Source organism: Strigops habroptila, chromosome 11, assembly GCF_004027225.2.
Source record: "Strigops habroptila isolate Jane chromosome 11, bStrHab1.2.pri, whole genome shotgun sequence".
Classification (NCBI taxonomy): Eukaryota; Metazoa; Chordata; class Aves; order Psittaciformes; family Psittacidae; genus Strigops; species Strigops habroptila.
This window is the reverse complement of record NC_046360.1, coordinates 17,100,523-17,124,582: the sequence shown is the minus strand read 5'-3', so window position 1 is coordinate 17,124,582 and position 24,060 is coordinate 17,100,523.

Below are 24,060 nucleotides of genomic sequence, written 5' to 3'. Positions count from 1 at the left end.
ACAAGTATATTAGGGTTATACTTGTCCAGCTGGGACAGTATTTTGGGCACTGATATCAAGAAGAGCCTTATCTGACCACTGCTCTCTATTTCTCCAACATGCTACTTGAGTGAGTTGCTTGTAGCCCTCAGTCGCACCCAGTCCCAACCTGCTTTCAGTATGTTAAAGCCAGCACTCGGATCACTGACGTTACTTGTGAATAAGGAATGGGAACACGGTCCCCATGACTGCTGACAGCAGCGCTCTGTTTCTGAGTGAGCTCACCCTTCTTTGCTCCAAAGTAAATACTCTTTCTTATTGAGGAGAGGAGGCTCCTCGCAGTGATGTTCCTTTTGGCTCACGCAGGAGGCAGGTCCTTGAGCACCGAGCTGGCGGCTGGTGGAGAGGCAGCGCTGACGGGTTATTCAGAGCTTCTCCAGCAGCACTGCTCCTAGAAACAGGGGTGAAAGGGCTTTGTTTAGTACGTTACTCTGTTTCTAGCTGTGGCAAATGGTGAACTGGAGTTGTCTCCAGAGTGACAGAGGGAAAGTGTGAATAACACTTACTCGATAGGATCTTGTTGTGGGAAGCCCTGCCTACTTTGTTTGCTTTCCGAGACTAGTCCAGCCAAAGAGGTATGAACATTCAACAAATCAGGAGACTTTAATAAAATAATCCAACTTTTTGTTTCTGTGAAAAGTTTGAGCTTATTGTTTTTAGCCTGGTACAAGAAACAATTCTGAGGATTATGAACATCTGACTAATGTATTTTGAATGAAAAAGTTTTCAAGAAACTGCTCTAGAAGCTCCTTGCCAGTAAATAATGTGTTCATAGCTGTTTTGAAATGGAAAGAAGTCCTAAATGCATGGAATAGGTTGTTCATTAGCCATTACTCACATACTTCTATTAGGTGACTGCTGGTAATTCCCATTAAAACTCTGGATTTCTCAGGCAGGCCTGGCAAGCTACCTTGCTGTATGTGGTAAATGAAGCTAACCGCATTGCCTGTTCCCTGGTTTGTTTTCCAGAGTGCATAAATACCTTTGGTTTTAAAGGCAATATTGAGGTAAGCATTTGTGCTGCTATTAAACACCATTGTGGCACAAGAGAAATACTTCACACTTTAGCCCTGGCCATCTGTGGACTTGAGGTTTTCTTTTGCTTCTTTTTTTTTTTTGGTTGATTATGCTTCAGAGCACAGACCTGCTGAGTGATAACTCTTGCAATAAGTACATCTCATTGTTGGGTTTTACCTACTCTATTCTCTACATGCAGCCCTGGTGGGTTTTTGGTTTTCTGTTTTTTTGAGTCCAAATAACTACTCAGCATCTGGGCAGATATCCATAGCAGAGCTGGGCTCTGTGTCACCTGAGCTGCTGCTTAGTGCAAATCCTAGAAGCCAGAGGTTTTGGGAGTGTGGGTTGTGGGGGTGAACTCAATTTGGAATGGTTCACAAAAGCCAGCACCAAGATTCAACAGTTGCAGCCACTGCCATGCAGCTGAAACACTGTTAATAAATGAGGTGGGAGAAGATAAAATCAGGTCCATAACTGTGGATGGACTTTTCTTGGAGCAGATTCTGTCTGGTTTTGGCTTGAGAGGCCACTGGCGCTGTCAGCAAAACCAGTGCAGGCAACTCAACCTGACATTCAAACAGCGTCCCAGCAAGTGGCTGTGTCAGTTCCCAGAAGATACTCGAAGCTCACCAGGTTGGTACTGGCAGGTTAAGAGTCAGGCTCTTGTTGCAGAGATGTTCAGTGGTACATCTATGTACAGTTTAACAAGAAGGTCACAAGCCTTAGGATACTTTCTTGTACTGACACTCTTCATGGGACCACGGAGATGTGCCTTTTCATCATGCTCTAAGACCTGGTTGATCATTGAGATTCAGTCATGTTGGCTTGAGGAGCCTGATGTCTTAAGAGACTTCGTAGTCCATCTGCTTCAGGAAGTAGACCATGGGCTTTCATGGCTACACGCTGTGTCAGTAAAGTGATTGTTCAGTTGATTTTTTTACCATCAGCTTTTCTGCCCAGCTGAACTTTTTACTGGACTCTTGGATTTGGAGTATGGACTTTTATAACTGGATTAAACAGCTGCTCAGTAACAGGTAAATGTTTATGTAAAGAGCTCTAAAGAGTGGAAAAGTCTATCATGAAGAGGCTGGGGAGTTCAGGACAATCTTACTTCAGTATTTTGGTGTGAGGGAAAGGTCCCTTATACATCAGTGATGGACAGGAGATAGAAAAAGAGAGGCTAAGAACATAATAGTATCCAGAAAGAACCGCACTGCAGACCATACCAAATTGGGAAATAGGGCATCAAGAAAGCATCAGGAAAACATAGCTTGTTCTTTGAGGTTATAAGCTGCAGTGTTAAAAAGTGATTTTTGTTATTCATTACATCCATGTTTGGATTTCATCTGGTGGCTTTTCGAAAGCATGTTTTATTGTGTTATAAGGCAGATGTAATTATAAGAAAAATGATCTTTTTGTGTCAAAACTGGCAGTGAACATCCCTGAATAGAGGTCAAGTGCTTGCATTGTTCCAAGGGTTTCTGGACAAACATGTGTTTTTCTTTTCTTCTTCATTTGAAATACATAATGCTGAGAGAAAAAATACACTCATTGGAGCTGTAAGATGAAGGTGTGTGGACAGTCTGAGTTCTGGACTCCTCTGTTCCTTGTCTTCTCCATCTGACTTGTGCAGAGGCTTATTTGGTGGTTTTTTGAGCAGCGGAGGTGGTAGTGTCGTAGCTTCTTTGGCTCCTTTGGCACCTTTGACATGGTCAGCAAGTCCACTGGCTGTTGTATTGCTGTTTATCTAAACACAAAAAGCAGGCGGGGGAAGATTTTTGAGGGCAACATTGTCATGGTCTGAGAAAAGTAGTATAGAGGCCTCAAAAATAAATAGGTGCTTCAGCCTGATGGGAAGCGTTGCAATTTGGGATAACCTTCAGGGAAAGGAAAATGGGTGTGGGGAGGTGAAAGCACCATGTGAAGCTGTCTCTGCTAATCAAAGGAGCTTAATCCACCATGAAAGCCAATTATCTTCTAATCTTGCATTTCTTCCTTTTCCAGATGTGCTTCCCTTTACCTTACCATTTAAGGTAACCTAAGTGAACAGCACAGGAGCTGCAAAACTGAGACGAGCCTAAAAGAGCTCAGTACCAGGAGGTGCTGAGAGTCCGTAAGTCCCACTTAGGTTATTCTGTGACTTCTTGTCACCATAAAGGTGTGTTTGCTCATTAGGATTAAAAGCAAAAAATCCCACTGCATATCTGGTTAATGGGATTTCTTTTTGTCTCTAGTACCATCCACACAGACATCCTGTTTGTTTTTTCCCTATGGAAATTCAAGTTTATACAAGGGCCATCAGATGGAACCTGCACGCCTTTATTATTGCTAATAGTGGCTCAGAGTGCAGCTCCAAATGATGCATAACATTTTTTTTGAGTAAACCATAAGCCAAGTTAAATGAACTTTAAAAGTGAACATGATTCATAACAGATACCATTTTAAAACTGACCAGACACAGCAAATGTAAATTCTGTCCTTTTAACTGTAAAATGTTTAAGCTTATTTGCAAAGGAGTTTGAAAAATTAAAACCATACCTTCCCTGGGTTTCTCCAGCCATGAAGAAACATCAGAGTTGCATTTGAAAGGATGGCAATACAAACTGTATAGACAGACTAGATGTCTACTTGAATTATCTTGCTTGTTGAGGGGAAGTCTTAAACTGATGATCACATATAATCTGTAATGTATTAAAAGCATATTCTTTATTGGAGTCCCCATATTACATTTCAAATACATTTCCATGGAATGTTTCAAAATGTCATTTGAAATTATTACTTTTTTCATTGAAATGGCATGTGTCCCCTCAACACTCATCTAGGACTTTATTATTATGATTCTTTGGACAGTTTAAAGACATGAGATCACTTATTGTGGTTTTGTGTGCCTCACACTACCTCTGTTCCTGCTTCAGTGCTAATGCCAGCTTCACATTCTCCCTAACAGTTTAGCTCCAACTTCTTGGCCTGCCTAGGTTTTGATTCAGTTGATCAGAGGTTTGGCTAACTTAAATATTTAGGCAATATATAATAACTGTATCTCAAACAAACACTTATAACAATGATCACTTGCAGTGTTTGCTATCATTAACACAGTTCTGGCTTCCATTCTACCCCCTCCTTTTTTTTCGGGTATTTAATTTTTCTTGTTATTGTGGGGTCGTTGTTGGTTTTATTGTGTTGGTTTGGTATTTATTGTGTTAGTTTGGTATTTTTCCATACACCCAGAGTGACTTCTGTCACCTGGAGGGTGATTTTGCAATAAGAGGGATTTTGGAGAAATTGCATCTTGAAAAGCTAGAAGTTAACCATGGTTTAAGTATTTGTGACTGCAACTAATTGAGAACCTTGAGTATGTTATAGAATTATCCCTAGTGGTTATAGCCTAGCAGCAAATCTGAGCACTATATATGCACCAATAGCCGTCTGTGAGGAACATGAATTTTCAGTGCTGAAGATAGGCTGGGAATAGGAGCTGGACCAGAGCTTCTTGAAGTCAGTGGGATCACAAGATCACATTAAAGCTCTTAGAACAAAAAGTCTGCTGTGCTGAGATAGGAGACTTCAAGAGAGCATCGCCTCAACTGATTTAAATCAGCTTATACTATTAAAGCTAACTTAAGCCTGCTTTTGTTGGCTTGACTGTACTGTGCCTAATGGAAGCACCTCAGCTTGGGCCAGCTTCAGCTGACTTAACAAAGGTGAGACACCTAAAAGAGTGTGCTCCAAAGGCCAAGGGACAGTGACCTGTGCTTATTTTCCTCCACTTCTCTTTCACTTAAGACAGTGAATTTAGTGGAAATATCCAATATATTTAATAGGAAAAAAAAAAAAAAAAAAGAAGCTGCAAGCACATTCTAGCAGAATTTTAACCATTACTAGATTTAAAACAATGCTCTCTTTTGAGTAATTACTTTTTCTGGGTTTGCCCAAAGATTGCCTTGGATCAATCACTTAAACCAACTCCAACAACTTTTGTAGCTTGTGGAGATGTATGTGTTTAAACACTGTGTTTTATTTACAATTGACGGCTTTGGGAGAGTTCTTAAAGCTACTTTTTCATAACTGATGGATCTTGTTGTCTATTGGCTCCAAAAAATAACCTGCAATGTGAGAGCTCAGCCATGTGTGTGCTGAACTCACAGCATGTTTTGCTCCTTATCCTCCTGTGATGGGAAGCCTCGCTGTGTGGCTTTCCCCAGCCAAATGAAATTGCACCATTCTTGTTTGTGAATAATATCAAGGTTACCTTTATTTTGTGTGTGTGTTTATTTACGAAAGAGACTGATTATATTTAAAGCTGTTGGTTGTGTCTCCACTCCCAGTGGTGTAACATCCATCCAAGGTGACAAAGCTGGAAACGCTTCAGGCTTGCTGAGATTTCTGCACATGTAAAATAGTCAATACATCTTGGGCTTTGGAGACCCTCTTGTTTCCATGAAGTCAGCTTGCATTTCTTGTATTTCAGCATGCCATCTCAGGTGGTTTTCCCCAAGAAACCTTTGTTCCAAATCATCCGACTGTTTCAGGAGCACTCGAACAAGAAGAAAAACACAACAGTCAATTAAAAAACAATTTTTTTGCTCTGGTATCATTAATCACATGCACAATCAGTCCCAGCACTGACACCTGGCAGGGTTAATGTTTAAGACCTGTGGCAACTATAGCTCCCCTGAAAATCGCTTGGCCAGCAAGTCACAGAAAAGCCTGTGATTATGAAGGAAATGGGAATTAGCAGAAAAAAATTAGGGAAACCAGTTGAAATACATTGCTAGCAAGGAAGGCAGAGAAAAATCTGACTGATTGGAGCTCCCCTGGGGAGAAGAAACAGGGTCTAGGGGTCACTCCTTCACTGAATTAGTAGTGTCTGTCATATGAAACCAAAATAAAGCAGGAACAGAAGTAAAAGATCTTCTGTAGAGAAATTGGACTCTGTTCTCTTGCACCTATGTCTCAGGGAGGCCAAGTGCAATTAGTGGGCTGATTTTTAACTGATCCTAATTCAGCCATAATTCTTTTCTCTCAAATACATATGTCTTGGTAAAGAATAGGTTGCCCAGAGGTTTGACACACTAATATTTTTAGCAATGAACAATTCACAGATTACACACAGCCATTATTTCCATTAGCTCCTTTGTAGCACATCCTCTGTTTTGCGTCTTTGCACTACCCAAAAGTTGCTCAGCTGGAGTAAACACAGCTTTAAGGAAAACTAAGCCTCTTGTGGGTAGGGCAGACTGCAGTGCATGTGCTTTCCCTAGCTGAAGAACTTTGGCTGGGTGCTTTTTGTGCCAGATGCAACCGTACCTGCAGAAAACCTGCAGGTAAAAAGTAGTTTAAACAGAGAACAATGACTATTTGAAGTGACTTTTTTGATAACATAGAATCAACAAGGTTGGTATCAGTTGCTAAAAAAGCATTAGTTTGGAACTACTGAAAAATCTCACCATACCAGGCATGGTGCCATAATCTTAGTTTTATGAGTTTAATTTTGTGTTAGGAAATAGAGATAGTGAGTGGCCTTGCTTCCCACTTGGCCTAGGATCTGTTTCACCTGAAGGTACTTCTGTGCTGCATCAACTTGTTCGCTGCATCCATGAAATGGGTAATGTGCCATGTGCTTTGTTACAAACACTTTGGCTATCTCACAGAGCTGGAAAGTATGATTAGCCTCTGATTAAATCACTTGGAGTTGTGACATACTTCAAAGAACAAGTAATTAATTTCAAATTGTGGGACCAATTCAGTAGTGAGGGAGAAAGCAATTGATAGAAATGCCAAGCCTTGGTAAAGGAAACACTGGGAGAGCTCTGGGGCAGCGCCAAATTGCAGTGAAGATTCTGGAGTTGAGGTCCAAACCACTGTTGTGCAGCTTCAACTCTGCAGCTTCAGTGCTGCAGGATAGACATAAACATAAGTAGAGCAGAAATTACCCCCAAAAACTTAAAATACAACCCAGGTATTTGAAAAGGCAGCAAAGTAAAAGAAGATTTGAAGTTGGTTTGGGGTCTTCCATTTTTTGCTCTTCCATAGCTAGTTTTCAACAGCTGTTTCTTGGTATTTCATGAGTACAAACTGCCTTATACTTTGAATTCAATTTTACTGTAAAAATGCCACTATAGAAAGCTGTGGCCATTGCCATTGATTTCTAGTATAAAATCTTTGGTTCATAAAAAAAAAATATTTAAAAAATAGGTCTGCCTGTACATTAGGCCAATATTTATGACTTACTTATAGAAGTTAATGGTTGATTTTTTGTTAAGTCATCTACAAATCAATCTTTGTAGAGTACAACAGGGCAATAATAATAACGCTTTTTAACGTTAACACCATCCATCAATGTGCTTATAGCTTTACAGCATCCTAGATGTGTCCAAGCATAACTGCTAATTATTGTTTATTAATTCTTCTAAATTGTTAGCTAAACCACCTGCAAATATTGGTGATTTTACTTCTTACTGCCATGTCTCCAAACTCAGCCAAAATATGCTCAGTCTGAAATCTTTTTCATCACTGATAATGAATCTTTTAGCTCCAGGTTTTGTTAATACCTCAGTTGGTTGAAATGAAATGCTCTGAGTGTGCCAGTTGCTGCCAGTCACCCGAATTTTGAGATGGAAGCAAACAGTTTAATAAGAAGGCAGCTCTTTCATAGTAGCATTTTCCAGTATAGAATTGTACTTTAAACTTCAACACTCTTGAAAAAAAGAGTGATTATGGAAGAAATGCTTTGCCTCAGCTACATGTAATACACAACAAATACGAAGATGGAAAGAAAAAATGGTCACACAATCTAAATGAAAATACATTCAATATTTTCTACTTATCAAATGAAAATTACTATTATTATTGTTTGTAAGAACTAAAATAGAATCTACTTTGTTTCACTGCAAAGTTAGTTTTTGTAAAGCTCAGAATCACTGAGGTAACAGAGGAGGGAGCATTACTGGAAGATGTGTACAGGTAGAATATTCATGTGAGGAAGAGGAAGTGACTGGTGGCCAGTCCTGTTTTTCTGGTCTCTCCCTGCTCTGCACAGTGAGGAAAAGTAGAGAGTCTTTATGCATTACTGTGAGATCCCAATTCTGCAACACTCTCAGTTCATGCTCAGCATTGTTTATTGAGGCCAGTGGAATTGCTGGCTTGATCAAGATAATCGTGTTCTTTATAACCATATAAAGTTACTTTTCAGTGATCAAGGATAAAAGTGCTATAATTTCAAGGAATGGAATGGAATGGAAGAGGTGGTAAGAAGCATCTTCTTTGTGGCTTTAAAAATGCCTATGAATAAATACTGCTTTCAAAACAATTAATGAAGAGAGAAGGCAATGAGGAAGAAGGTCTGTCTGTGTATATGTCATAGGCTTTGTTGAGTCCTGAGTGAGGAAAGACAAGTTAACACCCCTCAGACTCTCAGAAGGAAGGAGTCTCTCCCCTCAAGATGGAGAACTGGACAAGGAACAGACCCTGCAGCAACTGGGGCAATCAAGAGAGGAAGAAGTCAGGAAGTTACCGAGAAATGTGTCTGGGAAGCAGTGGCGGTGTAAGGGGATATTCTGGCTTTTCAAAATGGTTAATAGATTTAAAATAGTGCCCTGGTAATGCAATTGGTACTAAAATCCTCATGTTCCAACTGTAGAATTATATGGATGTTTATATACCAAGAAAATATGTTGTGTTATGCATTATGAAAAATATGGATCAATGTAAAAAGGCATTTAAATTAACCCCAAACTGGCTATTTTCTTATATATTTAAAACATCTGGTATAGAACAATGTCATATTCTGCATTTTGTGTCTCTTAAAATGTAGTCTGTTTTTCATATTTCAGCTGAGTATCTTTCCAATAAGTACAGTTCGTTCTGGAAAGGGGGTCGTTTGGGGTTTCTTTTCCCTTATTTATACTATTGCTAAAATGACATGTGTAGACTTAGACAATGGGTAAAATATTGACAAAACATAATAAAAGTAAACTAATTTAATCAAGATCTTTCTTTTTCTTAGTCTTCTTTTTTCAGTACTAATATGTCAACTGATTTCATGTATCACTTTATTAGATAAAATACATATAGCTAACTGATAATGACCATGAAATAAAAATAACAAATCCTTTGCATTAACTGAATTGAGAGCTCCATGATTCAGAACTTCAGTATTGCTTCCATTCTTTTATTTCCATGATATTTCTGCTGGAATCTTGTTTGATTTTCAAATGCATTGTTGAGCTTTATGTTGATATCTATTCCAGATGTTTTCAACTTCTGCTAATTTGTTTTCCATATGATACCTACTTACACAACCGTTTCACTTGTAGTTATTGCAATTGTATCTGCTAGCTGCATTCCCTTCTGGATGTAACATTTTTCTTCTGTCAGGATAGGTTTTCCCACTGCTTCTGCTATTTATTTCTATATTTCCATAGTAGCGTCCAGGTGCATTTAAAGTCTGGTTCATGTGCCTGCAAAAGTTTACAGGTTGAGATTTGGAACTTCCAAGGAGGCTTGCGCACTAATGTATACAAATAGTCTCTTGATTTTAGAAAACTGAATCAAGATTAGATCTGAGTTTGAGAAATAGAATAATACAGGATTTGGTTGTAATAATCATGCCTAATCTTGGCCGTGATGCAACAAATGATTTTAATATCTTTGTAAATTCCGAACCCAACTGTGCAGGATTTAAACATGCTCTTACACGCTTACGCACTTTGCTATACTCTACCCACAGTATTTTATGTGGTTGTACAAAATATGTGGCCCTTTTCTGTGGCATTATGAGAAGGAAAATAGGAAAACAGAATTATTTGCCCAGATCCAAGCACTTCTATATTCTGCAGCTTCTTAACATCCAAACCTGGATCAGAATTCCAGTTCTGTGCTATTGGAACATCTTTAGTGTCTGCTCATGCATTTTTCTTGCTTTCTGGGTTGACCTCTAGCTAATTGCAACATCTTCAGTTTCTTCTTTTGGGCCTCTTTTTGCTCTCAGCTTTGCTTTTCTGGTTTCACATACTGCTTAATTATTAGAGATTCAGTTTCTAGAAAAAATCATTAAAGCATCACTTGAGCCCAATCGTTCTTCGGTATTTATCATCAGCTTAATCGATGATCTCTACCTGAAAATCTTGGAACAGGTTTTATATGTGACAAATCATGGACTCTGCAATCCTAGGGCTTTGGTGCTCATTTCCTTGCAGGGCTTCCTCTGGCTTTACAGGGCACTTAAGCCAGGCCAGAGTAACTGGAGTAACTGGTTTAAGAGCAAGCCTAGTGACAAGAATGGACAATACAGAAGCTTTGTAAGATCAGGAGCTCCCAGCATTGCTAATGGTCTACTGATAAAGTGATGGTGTCCACTTACTCTATTAATTCTTAACTTGCAAACTTGTTTTGACTGCTACTGGTTTTTGATTTAATAGCAACTGGTTTTTGAGAACACGACGTAAGATTCTGAGTAATACCTCTAAATGTGACGTCTTTGATGTTCCTGCTAATAACCAGAACTTTTAACAGCAATGAATTCTCCATTGTGCAAATTCAGGAAGGAGGAAATTGTAATCCAGTCCTTTCCTTGGAGTGATTGCTTGAATTCTAATCATATGACAAGATAGAAAAATGTGTTTCTGATTTTCGGATGCAGTAGTGCCGTAAAGAAGAGATCAAGTTAAAAAAATGTGAGAAAACATGTAAAATCTGAACAGTGAAGGCTCTAGTGAGGGGAAGGAAAGGAGAGGAATTAATTTGGTGGCCATGTATGTATGGATTGTGACATTTTAGATCCTTTATTATGTTACAATATAGCAAAAGTGCCACATGTGAATCATGAACATAAAATGATGTGTCTGATTCAGTCTTTTATGTTGATGTTGGAGTTAGTAGTGAAACACTTGGTCCAGTTGGGTTCTCAGTCCTTGACAGCTCTGAGGAACCAGACCAATTTATGATGTTATGAAAACATTCGTGTGCCTGGGTTTTTTAGATGATGTACTCTCATTTTTACCGCCCATTTTAAAAGGGGTTTTATTTTATTTTTTAAATGTGTAGATTAACTGAATACGAAGGGAAGGTTTTTCAAGCTTCTTTTAAGAGCTGGATGGCTAAGAGTGGCTTCTGCCATGCAAAGTATCGCCCTTTGGTTTTATACCAAGTTTTCCTAGAATTTTTTGTATTATATATGCAAACAATGTAGGCCATCTCTGACTCTAAAATGCATAGTAAATAAATAGGTAGTCCACAGGGTTGGAATTATTCAGCTGTTGTCAACAGAGAGAATGAAGCTACATTTTCTAACAAGTGGGGATACTACCCTCAACATTTATGGAGAAACGTAAAATATACTTGAAAAGTTCTAGTGGTCATGTCCCACTCAGTGCCAGTATCATACTCCAAACATCAAACCTGCTGTGAATCTGCAATAATCTGCTCCATCTCCAGTACATCATATTCAGTTGGCTTTAGGGCTTTGTGAGGAAGGACCTGTGGAGTCAGTAATGCTGGATTAAAAAAGTCAGAAATAGTAAAACTTCTGCTTTCACCTTGCTTGTGCCTGTCCTTGTCTGTTGGGTACTTAGGGCATATATCGGGATGGTAACACAGGCGATGTATCGGAAAAAGGCCAAGTTGCTAATGTGAAAATTGGTCTTAAAGATAAAATTGTGTCAGTGAAACACATTTAGTAATTAACTGGAGCAGGCAGCAGTTTTCCTGGCACAGCTCAGTGTGGTTTCCGCTCGCTGTGGTCTCTGCTAAAGAAAACTTCTCTGTAATTACAGGTTAAGCCAGTATGCAATGTAAATAACACAAATACATTGAGCTTTTTTTATAGTTTTGAAATCTGTTGGGTCCTGTTATCTGGTGCGCAAACTAATCCTAAATCTATTGACATTCTTCTTCAGGAAATGAGTATAGTTAGGTAATATAAAACTACATGTTAAGGGAATATTGTTTTTTTACCAGAACAGTAGTAATATTTAGTTGTGTATACATCTTTAAATGACATTTTGTGTGGCTTTCTAAAACAGAAATTATTATAAATAAAAATAACAGAAATTAAGTCCCTAATAGGGACATGAAATTTAAGGAACTCCCTCTCTATGGTAACTCCTTTAGGAAGATTTCCTAAAGAAAATAGTTCATTTCTTACTTTTTGTGCTTCATGTCACTGTTCCGTTTGAACACATGTCTAGATTATTTTGATTTGGGAAAACAATATTTTCAAAGGGCTGTTCTGTAGCTGGTTTGTGTCTTTGCAACTCCTTCAATGGGCTTTAAACTGACAGAGGGTAGATTGAGATGAGCTCTTAGGCAGAAGCTCTTCCCTGTGAGGGTGCTGAGGCACTGGCACAGGGTGCCCAGAGAAGCTGTGGCTGCCCCGTCTCTGGCAGTGTTCAAGGCCAGGCTGGACGCGGTTTGGAGCAACCTGCTCTAGTGGCAGGTGCCCCTGCCCGTGGCAGGGGGTTGGAGCTGGGCGAGCTTTAAGGTCCCTTTCTATCCAAACTAGTCAGGGATTCTGTGATCCTTTGAAACCAGTGTTTGTAATTGTCTGATACTTGTATTAGTGATCTTCCTTGGTAGTTGTGCAGTTTGAATAATCCAATAATAATGAAATTATCAAATTGCACTTGTAGCTCTGCCACAAGTAGGTGATTGTTGAAACTGACTGGTTTCCCACTCACGTTCAGGAACTGAGGAGAAAGTCTACTGAAGCACCTCAAGGTTAGTTTGGGAGGCTTTGTGGGTTTGATCCAGTTTGGAAGAAAAAATGTTTTAACCGAGCATACTGATATCAACAACTTTTTAATAAAATTAATTCATTATCCAGCATAGATATACACAGATTATTACTTTTAAGATTTTAACATGCTGCAAGTTAAGTTTTTTAGTAAATGCTTTCTTCATCCAACCAATTCTTCATAAGACATGAACAAAATGAGGTGCTATAAATTTTTTCAAGAATTAAGAATAAGGGCAAACCCATATTTAATGTATAATTTTTTTTGGTTATATAGTAATATTTTTTTAATATGTAAATAGTTGTATGGTATTTATAGAAAAAACAAGGTTCTGAGAACTGATCAGGTTTTGTAACTACTAAAGAAAACATTTCATTTCAGAGATTGCAAAACACTCGTAAATGGGCTGGACATAGTCACAAATTGCTTTTCAGTTGCGATCAGCCTTCCCTAATGAATTTGGACTTCCTAAAACTTCTCCAATTGAATTTGTATGCATAATGTTTCTATGAACTTCTCAAATGCTCACAAATAATTGCACTTGGCAATGGATCCTTTGAAAAAGGATTGTATTACCTTTTAGAAAAACTTGGTTTGAACTATGCAAACTTATTGGTGAAATAAGTAATGGTCCTACAGAAGATCCTGTTTCTTGGGAATCTTGGCCTTTTCCTATTCAAAATTGTGAGGTAGGTTTTCACTTTTGGTACCTCTCTGGCCTTTCTGAATTAATGATGTATTTTTGATTTTGAGAAGTTTACAAATCACAAAGAAAGTTTTATCACTGCCTTTCATATCCTTTATTCTATACTACTCTTAGATGACTTGTACTATATGGAACTACAAAAAAATAACTCTTCATCAGCCTTTTCTATGTTTTAAAGACTTGCTTTAAAGCAACTCGCTTCAAGGCAACTTGCTTCATATTTACCTTACTGTTCTCAAAATATCCTTGTCTACTGTGATGTTTCAGATTATTCCACTCTGGTTCTCTCCTTTTTGTAACTCATTAAGTGAATAAAACTAAAAGCAGCAAAATGACAGAATGGAATAAATACGCCCTCTGTTACTATGCCATCTTTTAGGAGAGAACAGAGTGGTGGAGGAGGGTTTGAGAAGACTGTCTTTCTTACTGACCACCAGTTAGGCTGAAAACTGTCTACGAGGCATATTCCTCTAATAGATTGGCTTAAAATATACTAGATTGAGTGTTAAATAAGTTGGTATTAAATCCTTGCAGTATATTTGCCATATTGAAGACTGTATGCTCATCTCTGGGGATTAACGAATTCAGTGGCTTAAGCTAAAGACGTTTTGTAAATATACCCCATAAATTACACATGGGCTTTTGAGAATAATCCAGACTGCACTGTGGGATCCACAGCCAGTCAGGGATGGCCAACATGTGGCTTTTCCATTGCCTGTGGATCTTGGGAATGTTCTCAGGTATGTGTCTGAGGCCGGGGCTCCGGTGGGGCATGTGCTGGCCCGGGGGCCATCCTAAATTCTTGTTCTTCTGATTTTTCAGTCTTTACAGCTTTCTTTTTGCCACCATGCCATTGCAAAGGTCAAATCTCCCTTCCTTACCATGAATCCTGAGTGTGCATTTCCTCGTATGGACGATCTTGATCCTCTTCTGTCAATAGTTTGGTATGCCTTTTCCATACTGAGTTGCACCATCAAGCACTGTGCCCCTACGAAGTACATTCAGGAATCAAGAAATGATTTTTAATATTAAATTGGGAAAGCCTGTATTAATAAAGCAGCATGTCATTTTCCCCCTCTCCTTTCTAATTTAACTAAATTCAAATTAATACTCTCAAATTACTATATGTTGGCATAACTTACATCATGGATAAATCTCCTATTTCATTCAGTGTTGTGATCTGATACACATTGCCACATGCATGTGCTACACATTATGAATAAAGCTTTAAAAAGCCTCCTTTTATAGCTGTTTATGTTATGTGATTGAGTTCTTGTACAGAGAAAATTTGCCAGGACTAAAGGTTATTACTGGCTGTTCTGCAAGTAATATTGCCTAGAACTAAAGCAATTAGGCTTGACAAAATATGAGCTGCTTAAAAAAATGCGCTTTTGAAAGCTGGGCTTGTAATGGAACTTGATTTAATACATGCTACTGACATGGAGATTTTAATTAAAGGAAAGAGAAAAATAGCTGCTCTGCTAAGATGGGAAGCAAAGAGATCATTCTGCAGGTGACCAGAGTGGAGGTTGCTTAGTAGTGAAACACAAGATAAAACCCTGAGGGGATGGATGATAGAGCATGGATGTATTCTGAACTGAACAGTAATGATTAACATGAAATTGTGAGAAATAACCTGTTTTGTCATTGTATTGTTTCTGCTAGGATACCAGAAATGTGGGTTTTTTCAGTGGATTACCTTTATTATGTATAGCAAACCCTAGAGGGTCTGGTCATGAAGCTTGACATGCATCAAGAAGCATTAATTTCTATGCTTTATTACATGGTCGTCAAAAAGGAGGTGAAAAAAATGCTGTAGGATCCTCACTCATCATTCTATAAGTGAGCTTTAGTTCAGACCTTCTATTTTACTCCAGGTGTATCTAAAATACAGATGTGTGAATACTTTATTCCTTTAATTTCTCTGGCCAAGCCCAAACATTTTGGCTTGAGTTGGATCATTTTGAGTTGTTATAAAATGGAACCTATTCAGTTTTCTCAGCAAAATGAAAAACCAAATCCAAAAACCTGAAACAAATCAATCCAGAATGCTTGGTTAAAAAAAATAAACACACTTAAACTGAGTCTTCTTAAATATTTTATTTTTAATCTTAAATGAAATAAGCTTTGTCTTGAGATGTTGTGTTGAAATAAAAATCGTATTGGAATAAGAATGATTTTTTTTTCCCCTCCCCAAAATTCTGGAGGTTTTTAATTTAATTTTTGGCACAAACTCTTGCTTGAGATTGGTAATCCTTGTATCTGCCTTAAGGTTGGAAAGATTTTGCCACTTCCATCGACACAACCAGCAGGATATTTCCCCATTAAGGTGTTCCACATCATTGGTGTTAAAATTAGATTTTACCAATGCTGTTAATTCATGTGATTCTCCCAGTCCTCTGGGGTTTAGTTTTCAACCATAAGTCACTAATAAACTGGGGAAGATACAGTATTTCTAATTCACTTGTTTTTTTTCTATACTGTGAATAACCAGATCTTGTCTTAGAAATCAATTAGTGCTTTGAGTTCTACATTTTACACTAGGTGGTAATTTAGCACAGTCAGATTAAATACAATTGCCACATAGTGGTACTTTTTTATGTAGGAGTCTATTTATTAATTTATTGATCAAAGGTTTTGTGTGGAAATGGGATTTTTATGTGTCCAGTGAGAAGCAAAACTTTACCTGAGCATTCACATTTCAGAAAAAACCCTCAGATATTGAATATTTGTGATTAGTTCATAAAGAAATATACTGTCAGGTTAATCTTTTTCCATGCATCTTTGACTTTCTATTGGAAAAATGTCATTCAGCTTAATGATATAAGGCTAGCCTAATAGTTAATAAATGTTAATAAATGTTAATATGCATACAGTAATATACATTAATAAACACTGACCAGGGGATGATAGCAATGGACCAAAAGCAACTAAAAATGTATGTGGAACTGATTAAAATATACAAGAGTGGCAAAAACCTAAAGGGTAACACAGTCAAGAGAAACTGTAAGATGCCAGAGTGAGTCTTGCAGATCCTTCTCAAGATTTTCTGCTGTGATGCATTTTATTTTTGTTTCCAGGTCTTTCAATCAAATATTTAACAACAACAGTAAGAAGATTCGTATATATGCTGTTAAATAACATTGCCATGAGATGTTGCTAGGAAAACCTTTATTTACAATCCCTGTCACAATTGCACATGGAGGTTGCCCATATAGTGACAGGAAAAAAATCTACTTTACTGAAACTATTTTAAAGTGTTTGACAGACACTTCCAGCAAGTTGGAGGAGAGAAAAGAATGTGAATTACTTCACAAGAGGAAGGGCCATGGAAAGCTTCAGGGTTTTTTAATTTAGAATTCTAGTGAAGCATAAAGAGTAGAATTATTTTGATTTTGCTGCGTTTTCTAAACTGCATAATACAGTCATTCTTCCAGATCTTAAAGTTGTCATTTTACAGGTCAGGACTGCAGTGGTAACATATTTTCCAAAGGTCAGTTTTCCAATTATAATCCAAAATTTGATGTTAATATTTTTTCTTATAGCCATGTTGTAACCGCATTCTGTTAATTTCATAAAGATACCATTTAGCTGAGGTAGGTGGTATTCTGGGCATAGGAACAGTCACCTAATGTCAACAGTAAGCAGTAACTCTAACTACTGACTTCCCATCAGTTACAAAAAAATATTTTCCCCCAAATTATAACATGTAGAAAGAGGCAGCATCCAAGTCTCTCCCTGGGAAATGACAGAGATGTTCTTAGTGCTTTATATACTCCAGATTACTTTTATTTCTCATTAGACTTTGTAGACAACCTTACATGCTCTTCAGTTAGTATCTGAAAGAAACTTGTTAGCCAAGTCCTAAAAACTGAAGCTAATAGCAATGGTTTAGTATTTTAATCTATTTCCCTGACATTTCCTCATCTAAAACATACCTTCGGAGTGAGTCCAAATAGCTAATATAAACATTAGAATTGGAATAAAATCTAGGATTTCACTTAGGGCTGTTTTTCAGGTTCTTTATATTGTTTGCAATAAATTCATTATTGATACAGTTTGACATATTTAAATGCAACATTCCATGCTAAATGCTCAAAACCACCAAGATGCAATCTCATAGAAAATGCCGTAATTGGTTTTAGGATAAGGAAAGATACCAAAAGCTTTCTTAGTCTCCTTGGTTTACACTTGGTTTTAAAGCACAAGCTATAAGATCCTGCTCTTTTACCTTCCTGTAAAGCCAGTGCCCATAAACTGAAGAAAGGTAGGCACAGCTTTTTTAGATGCTAGAGCAGGCAAACGTTGTTGACATCTCTGTGGTCCAGGTAAGGTGAGAGTTAGCTTTACTTTAATAAAATAAGCATCATGTTTCTCTCACTATAAATAAACAGTAGTTTCTGATGCAGTTCCTCAGCCACATTCCAGATGAAAGCCTCACTTTCTTTCAAGTTTTTGTGGAGTTAAATTCAAACGTCCAGATATTTGCAGAAGCAAATATTTAAGAGGGAAGGAGGCAGGTGAGAGTAGCCAACCATCTCCTAGAGAAGTGGAAAGCATCCTGCTGTATAGGCTCTCCTCATGTCAGTTTTATTAGCCACCAAAAGCATCACTGAAGAATCTTTATTTGCTTGGCTTATTTTTCCAGTTTTGAATCACTCTGATATTGGGGAGCAAGAATGGTGAAGGGGGAGAAAGCCTGGGGAATTCTGTCTTTTTGGTCACTTGCTTATGCATATAGTAAATGTACCACAGGAGGTTGCAGGAGAATTTATGTGTATTTGTTCTTCAGGGAAGATAAACACCTCCCTAGCCCCTCTGTATTCTGTGTGGTGCTGTTCTGTTGTTTGACCTTTCCATAATATCTTTTGATAATATCAATAAATCACCAAATTCCAGGAGGAGGAATTACTTTCTGGTAATTTCATTTGATATCATCTGATAGTTCAGATGTAACTACTGTGTGACAAAGAAGAAAATAAATGTTTACTCTTGTGCAGTTACCCAGTAGTGAAGTTGGGTATTGGGAATTTTAGAGAAATATATTTTTCATAAGTATACAACTTCATATTTTTACAATAATTCTTATTTTTTATACACTCTACATCTGTTCCTTGAAATGATTCTTGATGTAAAATAACCAATTTCCTCTTCCCTTGTTATATCTTGTGTTAATGTGGAGTGATAAAGACTCTGCATGGAAAATGTGGCAGAATAAAATTGCTTAATGAAATTCAGAGCTCACTGAAATGAATGAAAAAGCTCAAATACAACCACTGCAGTCAGAACCTCACCTTCTGATTTTACATTTTTAAAATTCCTTTTCAGTGATATTCTGAAAATCCCGAGTGTTTCAGCTGACAAAACATTTCCAAAACCCTCTCAAAGCAAGTGGAATCCTACAAAAAGCAAGGAAACTGCTTCTGTACTTCACCTGCGAAAAGGGGATTTGTTGTCTTGCTGATCAGTGGGATAGAGAATCACAGTGCAGGGGGTGAGGTGCCTGCTAACTCTGTGAGTTTTACTGGCTGAACATTGATGTTTTCCTGCATCGTGCCACAGGCACACGACACCACTGACCTGCAGCATTCCAGCCAGCTCTGCTCCGCTCTCCAGAGCAGAAACAGTCAATGGAGCAGACGGGTGCCAAGTTATGCCGTGGTTTTGTAGCATATGGACAAATGTGTTTTGCTTCGAGACCACCAAACTCATTTTCACTTGTGACTTGAACTGAATTTGAACCCAGGCCTCCTGAAGGAAAGAAGGAATACATTAACCCCCTCAGCCCCTGCTATGTTTAATGCCAATAGCAGTATGTTGTCACAAACACACAAATATCTGCTACAAGCAATAATGTATCCAGATAATATTTTATGTGAACACCCGTGTAAAACTGTAATAAGTATCAATGACAGGTCAGTTTAGCATTCATTTTGCTTCTCAAATAGTCCTACTTTTCATTTTAAACCTGCAGGTAGGTACAGTTTCTCTTTGAGTAATATTTTGAGAAATAGTTGCACACTGAAGTGTTAAATTCTTGCTCTTCATATGCACTAAAAAATCTTCTTCTTATGTGTTTACACCTTCTACATTGTATTTGGTAAACAAATATCTGATTCAGCAGGCCAAATTCCATACTCTGTGTTTTCCTTTATCTTACAGAAAAATGAATGTAAAAAAGTAACTAGCCTGAAATAGTAATTATTGGAATTAAGTACATCTGGTACAGGAAAGATATGTGGGATTCTTTCATCTCTGCAGTGCATGATAAATCACACACATAAATGCAGAAATCAGATAAATAAATGACTTTATAAGAAGAGTGAAATATCATAATGAAATATTGAATATTATGCTTAAAAGCATTTCAGAAAAGTAAGTCTGAATCAACATGTGAGAGAGACATTTTAAAGTCGCTATAGCCTATTTTTTATCAGTTGGTCCTTCCTAACCTTACTCTCATTTAACTTCTTCTGGATTCCGACTGTGGCTTCCAAAAACTGTTAAGAAGGTTGTTTTACGAAATAAATCCCCGAGTGCTTTCTGCACCATTGACTGTCAGTCCTCCATGACTGTTCAATGCAGTCCTGGGCAAATAAAGGTGAGTAAAGGAGAGGTTTCTTAAGGACCTAATTTCACACTTGTGATCCTGGAAGTTTGTCTGTGGATCATAGTTGAAGAGTTGGCACCTGTATTTTAATTTCAATTGCTTTGTTCATATGATGTTATCTCAGCAGCTATTGACTGTTGTCAGGTAGCTGATGTCATTTCCGTGACATTCTAGAGTTAGCATTTCTGAACACTTGCTATTGCAAGATGTTGTGTTTAACATAGGTGTATGTGTTTATTACAGGCAGGAATGACCTTTTTACCCACTAGGATGTGCCCATTGCTTGAAACAGCGTGAGAGGAAGTTGTTACTGTTGTCTTTACACAATGAGCTTAATGGCTCTGTGCTAAAATGAAACCTACACCTTCCTTGGTATGACAAAAAATTATCCTGGAAGATGTTCTTGTTCAGTAGTTCTTTGGTTGGTTGGTTGTTGTTTCTTTTCCTTTTAGGGTATAGCTACATAACTGTGCACCTGATACCAGTGCAGGTTGTACTGTGCCCTCATTTCACACCTATCTGGGATTCAGCATGCAAGTGAAGATAGTAGATGTCTATAGAGGGAGTAGAGAGCCCTCTTTCAGCATCAAATTAAACCTGGCAGACAATAGCAAGTCCTGACAGAAAAGCTGTCTCTTTTCAACCCTCATCAACTAAGTTCTGGGGTTCTTTTACCTATGAGTCAAGCCTGTGTTTAGCTCTCTGCCTTGGCTATTAACCCTTCAGCCTTCTGATGCCTGCCAGTCCTGTGTGTGTGCACCAGCCGGCCAGAAACAGCACTTGGTGGTTCAGCCTTGAGCAGCCTGCTCTAGTGGAAGGTGTCCCTGCCCGTGGCAGCAGGTTGGAACTACATGACCTTAGGTCCTTTCCAACCCAAACCATTCTATGATTCTGCCTGGCAGTGCCCATCTCCTGCTCAGCAAGCTTGCTATCTACCTATGCCATCTTCAAGAGCAATGAGCAATTTCCTATGATATTGATCCTAGAAAAGTATTGTGGTATCACTGAAAGATTTGTGCTGGTGGTGCATTTTGAATTCCTGGCCTAGCGCTTTGTGGTGTCCAACTGCAAAGCGGTTGTGGTGAAGATTGTCTGAGCATAACTACACAAAGCAAGCTAAATATATGAATGAAAATATCTTTTTTTCTCCTCAAAGTTGTGGGGTTTAAAGATTTGCTGTTAGCTCAAAAAAGACCCACTGAGGTCTGCAATATTCAATCACTGCTGAGTGCCAGTGAACATGCACAGCCTAGAAATTTCCACTGAAAAATGGTTTCTCTATCCAGGTTCCTGAAGATGAAGAATAAGAGACATTCCTGAGAGCAACTTGATTAGTACTGGCAAAGAGAAATGTTGTCAAGAAGATGTATTCAGCCTAAAGTCTTCAAGAACATTTTTAGGTCTAACTGGATTTTGAACAACAGCAAGTAATAATACAGCAAAGACTGGGCAGTAGAGGCTGGGGCTTTCAAAATTACTTAAATTTGCTAAAAAAAAAGAAAAAGAAAACCATGAGATGTGCATGCAAATGGCTTTGTGAGAGCAAGTAATCCACCACCATCAACAATACTTTCTAACAGGCAAGGATATTAATTTCTCTTCAGGTTTTACAGTAGACAAACAAAAGCAAACCCTTTCATCTTCAGGCCATATCCACATGAAACCTCTCTAGCATTCTCATTGACCAGCTCAGCAGTCAGCAGTGCTGCTAAAAGGCAACTCAACATTAGCCTGGACCTACTAGTTGCTAATTAATGAAGAACACACAGATCTAGCCAATCATAGAATGATAGAATAGTTTGGGTTGGAAGGGACTTTCAAAGGTCATCTAGTCCAACGCCCAACACCAAATTGGTTTGCAGCTAGTCCGGATCAAACAGGTTTGTATACATAGCGCATATAATGAATGATAATAAGCAGAATAATTAAAATAGACATGTAGACTCTAAAACAAAATTACTTGGCAAAATTGGTGCTGTTGTGTTGTTTGTTAATGCTGCCTTATTATTCATGATGTTATGAGTTATACAAGGAGACCTGTATGTGTACATTGGGTTTGTGTCAGTACATTGCTACCAAATAAAACAACCTTTACACAGTTGTTAATTCTTTAGCATTCATTTTTTGACAGACTTGGCTATCTGCTCCCCACATGTCAGGTAATTAGATAACCTGATAATCGCTGTCAGATAATTATAAAATCTGATATATAATGTAATAAATATTACATTAAACAATAAAATAAAATATATAAATACAATAACAAAAAAGAATATACATTAGGTAGAGATATCTTCCATATATTTAATTATGAGTGGTAAAACAAAAAGAATCTGGGAATCTCAAAATCTGAACTGCTTGTTTTACACTAGCACATGTTGAAAAGTAGCTGTGGGTTTAGCAACTAATCTAATAAAACCAGTTAAAGAAATTGGACACCTAAGCTCATCCCCAGGATTTTCATTGGATTCTGTTGTAGAAAACTAACTGCTGTCCTTCAAAGGGAAAGAAAAACCAGAGCTTCTGAGTAGGCTCCGTGTAAGGGTAAAAGCCTGTGATGGTGTCAATGCAGGGGAAGAAATGCCAACACAATGTTGAAAGATGGCTAGAAAGTTGATGCCTTTCTCACAGGGTGACTTTGGCAGAGAGAGTGCAGCCCAAGCAGCTGATCTTTGCTTTGCTTTGTTGCTCTGACAGAGGTTCTGTTAAGGGCTTTTGGACAGAGAGTAACAGCCTTCACAGACTGATGGCATCTGTCACAGGTCTGCTAACAAATAGGAATTCATGAGCAAACACAGGTGTAAATCTCAGATAGATTTCTTTGGCTTATTTGTTTCGTAATGGGCATTATTCTTATGAAAGCCAAATTATGTACATTCCTTTGGCATTATTTGCTAATCAATAGAATTTGGCTATTCCAAAGAAAAATTATGTGTAGTTTGAGGCAAGGCTGATGATCTTTTTCTAGAAACAGCTCAAAAGGGCAGGCCTTTCTGCACATTTCAATGGATTTAAATATTAATTCTTGATTAACAATCCTAAATTTCTTCTAAGTTTTATTAAAAGTAACCCTTGTACAGTGTTCATCCCAAAGCATGAAAAGACATTGAACAGTTTAATTTATAACCTGCACAAAATTGAGAATGTTCATGTTCCTGTGAATAGTGAAGATCCTGCTTGAAAAGCAGCATGCATAAACATGCCTGTAAAAGCATGTTTGTATTTCATTTTCTAATACTAAATAGCAGTGTGTTTAATGTAGTTAAATTATTTCTGAATATATATTAATGCATTGCAATTATTACTAATATATTAATGTAATTAGTCACATTTATGAATACAATAAATAAATCCAATGGCCACAAGTTCTAATTGAATGTGTCCATTAGATGAAATCTTTTCTGTACATTGATAGTATATGTCAGAACATGAACATAATTTTTTTGCTCTGCAGAGCATTTTTGGCTCTTTTTGTGAAAAATTGGCACCTTTGCAACCAAATGTTCTCCAAGTGTTTCAGTATAGTGCTAGGAAGACCAATGCAGAGGAAAACAGCTGGGTTCTTATGCTTTTATAGATTTTGTCCATTAGCATATGGCTGCAGTGATACAGATGGCATAGAAGCATCCCACATTTTCATTTCACTGCCAAAGCACATATGAACAAATAACTGGCATTGCAATATTCTGCCAAGAACTGCAAACGTAGAGTTGGAGTGGACAAGTGAGAAATCTCATGTGTTCCCTCCTCTGAAATACCTGTATTTTAGTAAATACAGAATTCTAAGGAACACAAGGTAATATCGCACAACAGCATCGCCCATACTCTGCATCAACATACGTTGTTCTTATCTTTTTTTATCAATGTCATCTTGCACATTTTATCCCGTGAGTTTTACTGTACCTGGCAGGTTTCTAGATGACCAAAACTTTGTCTGTATAGTTTTTCCTTGCAGC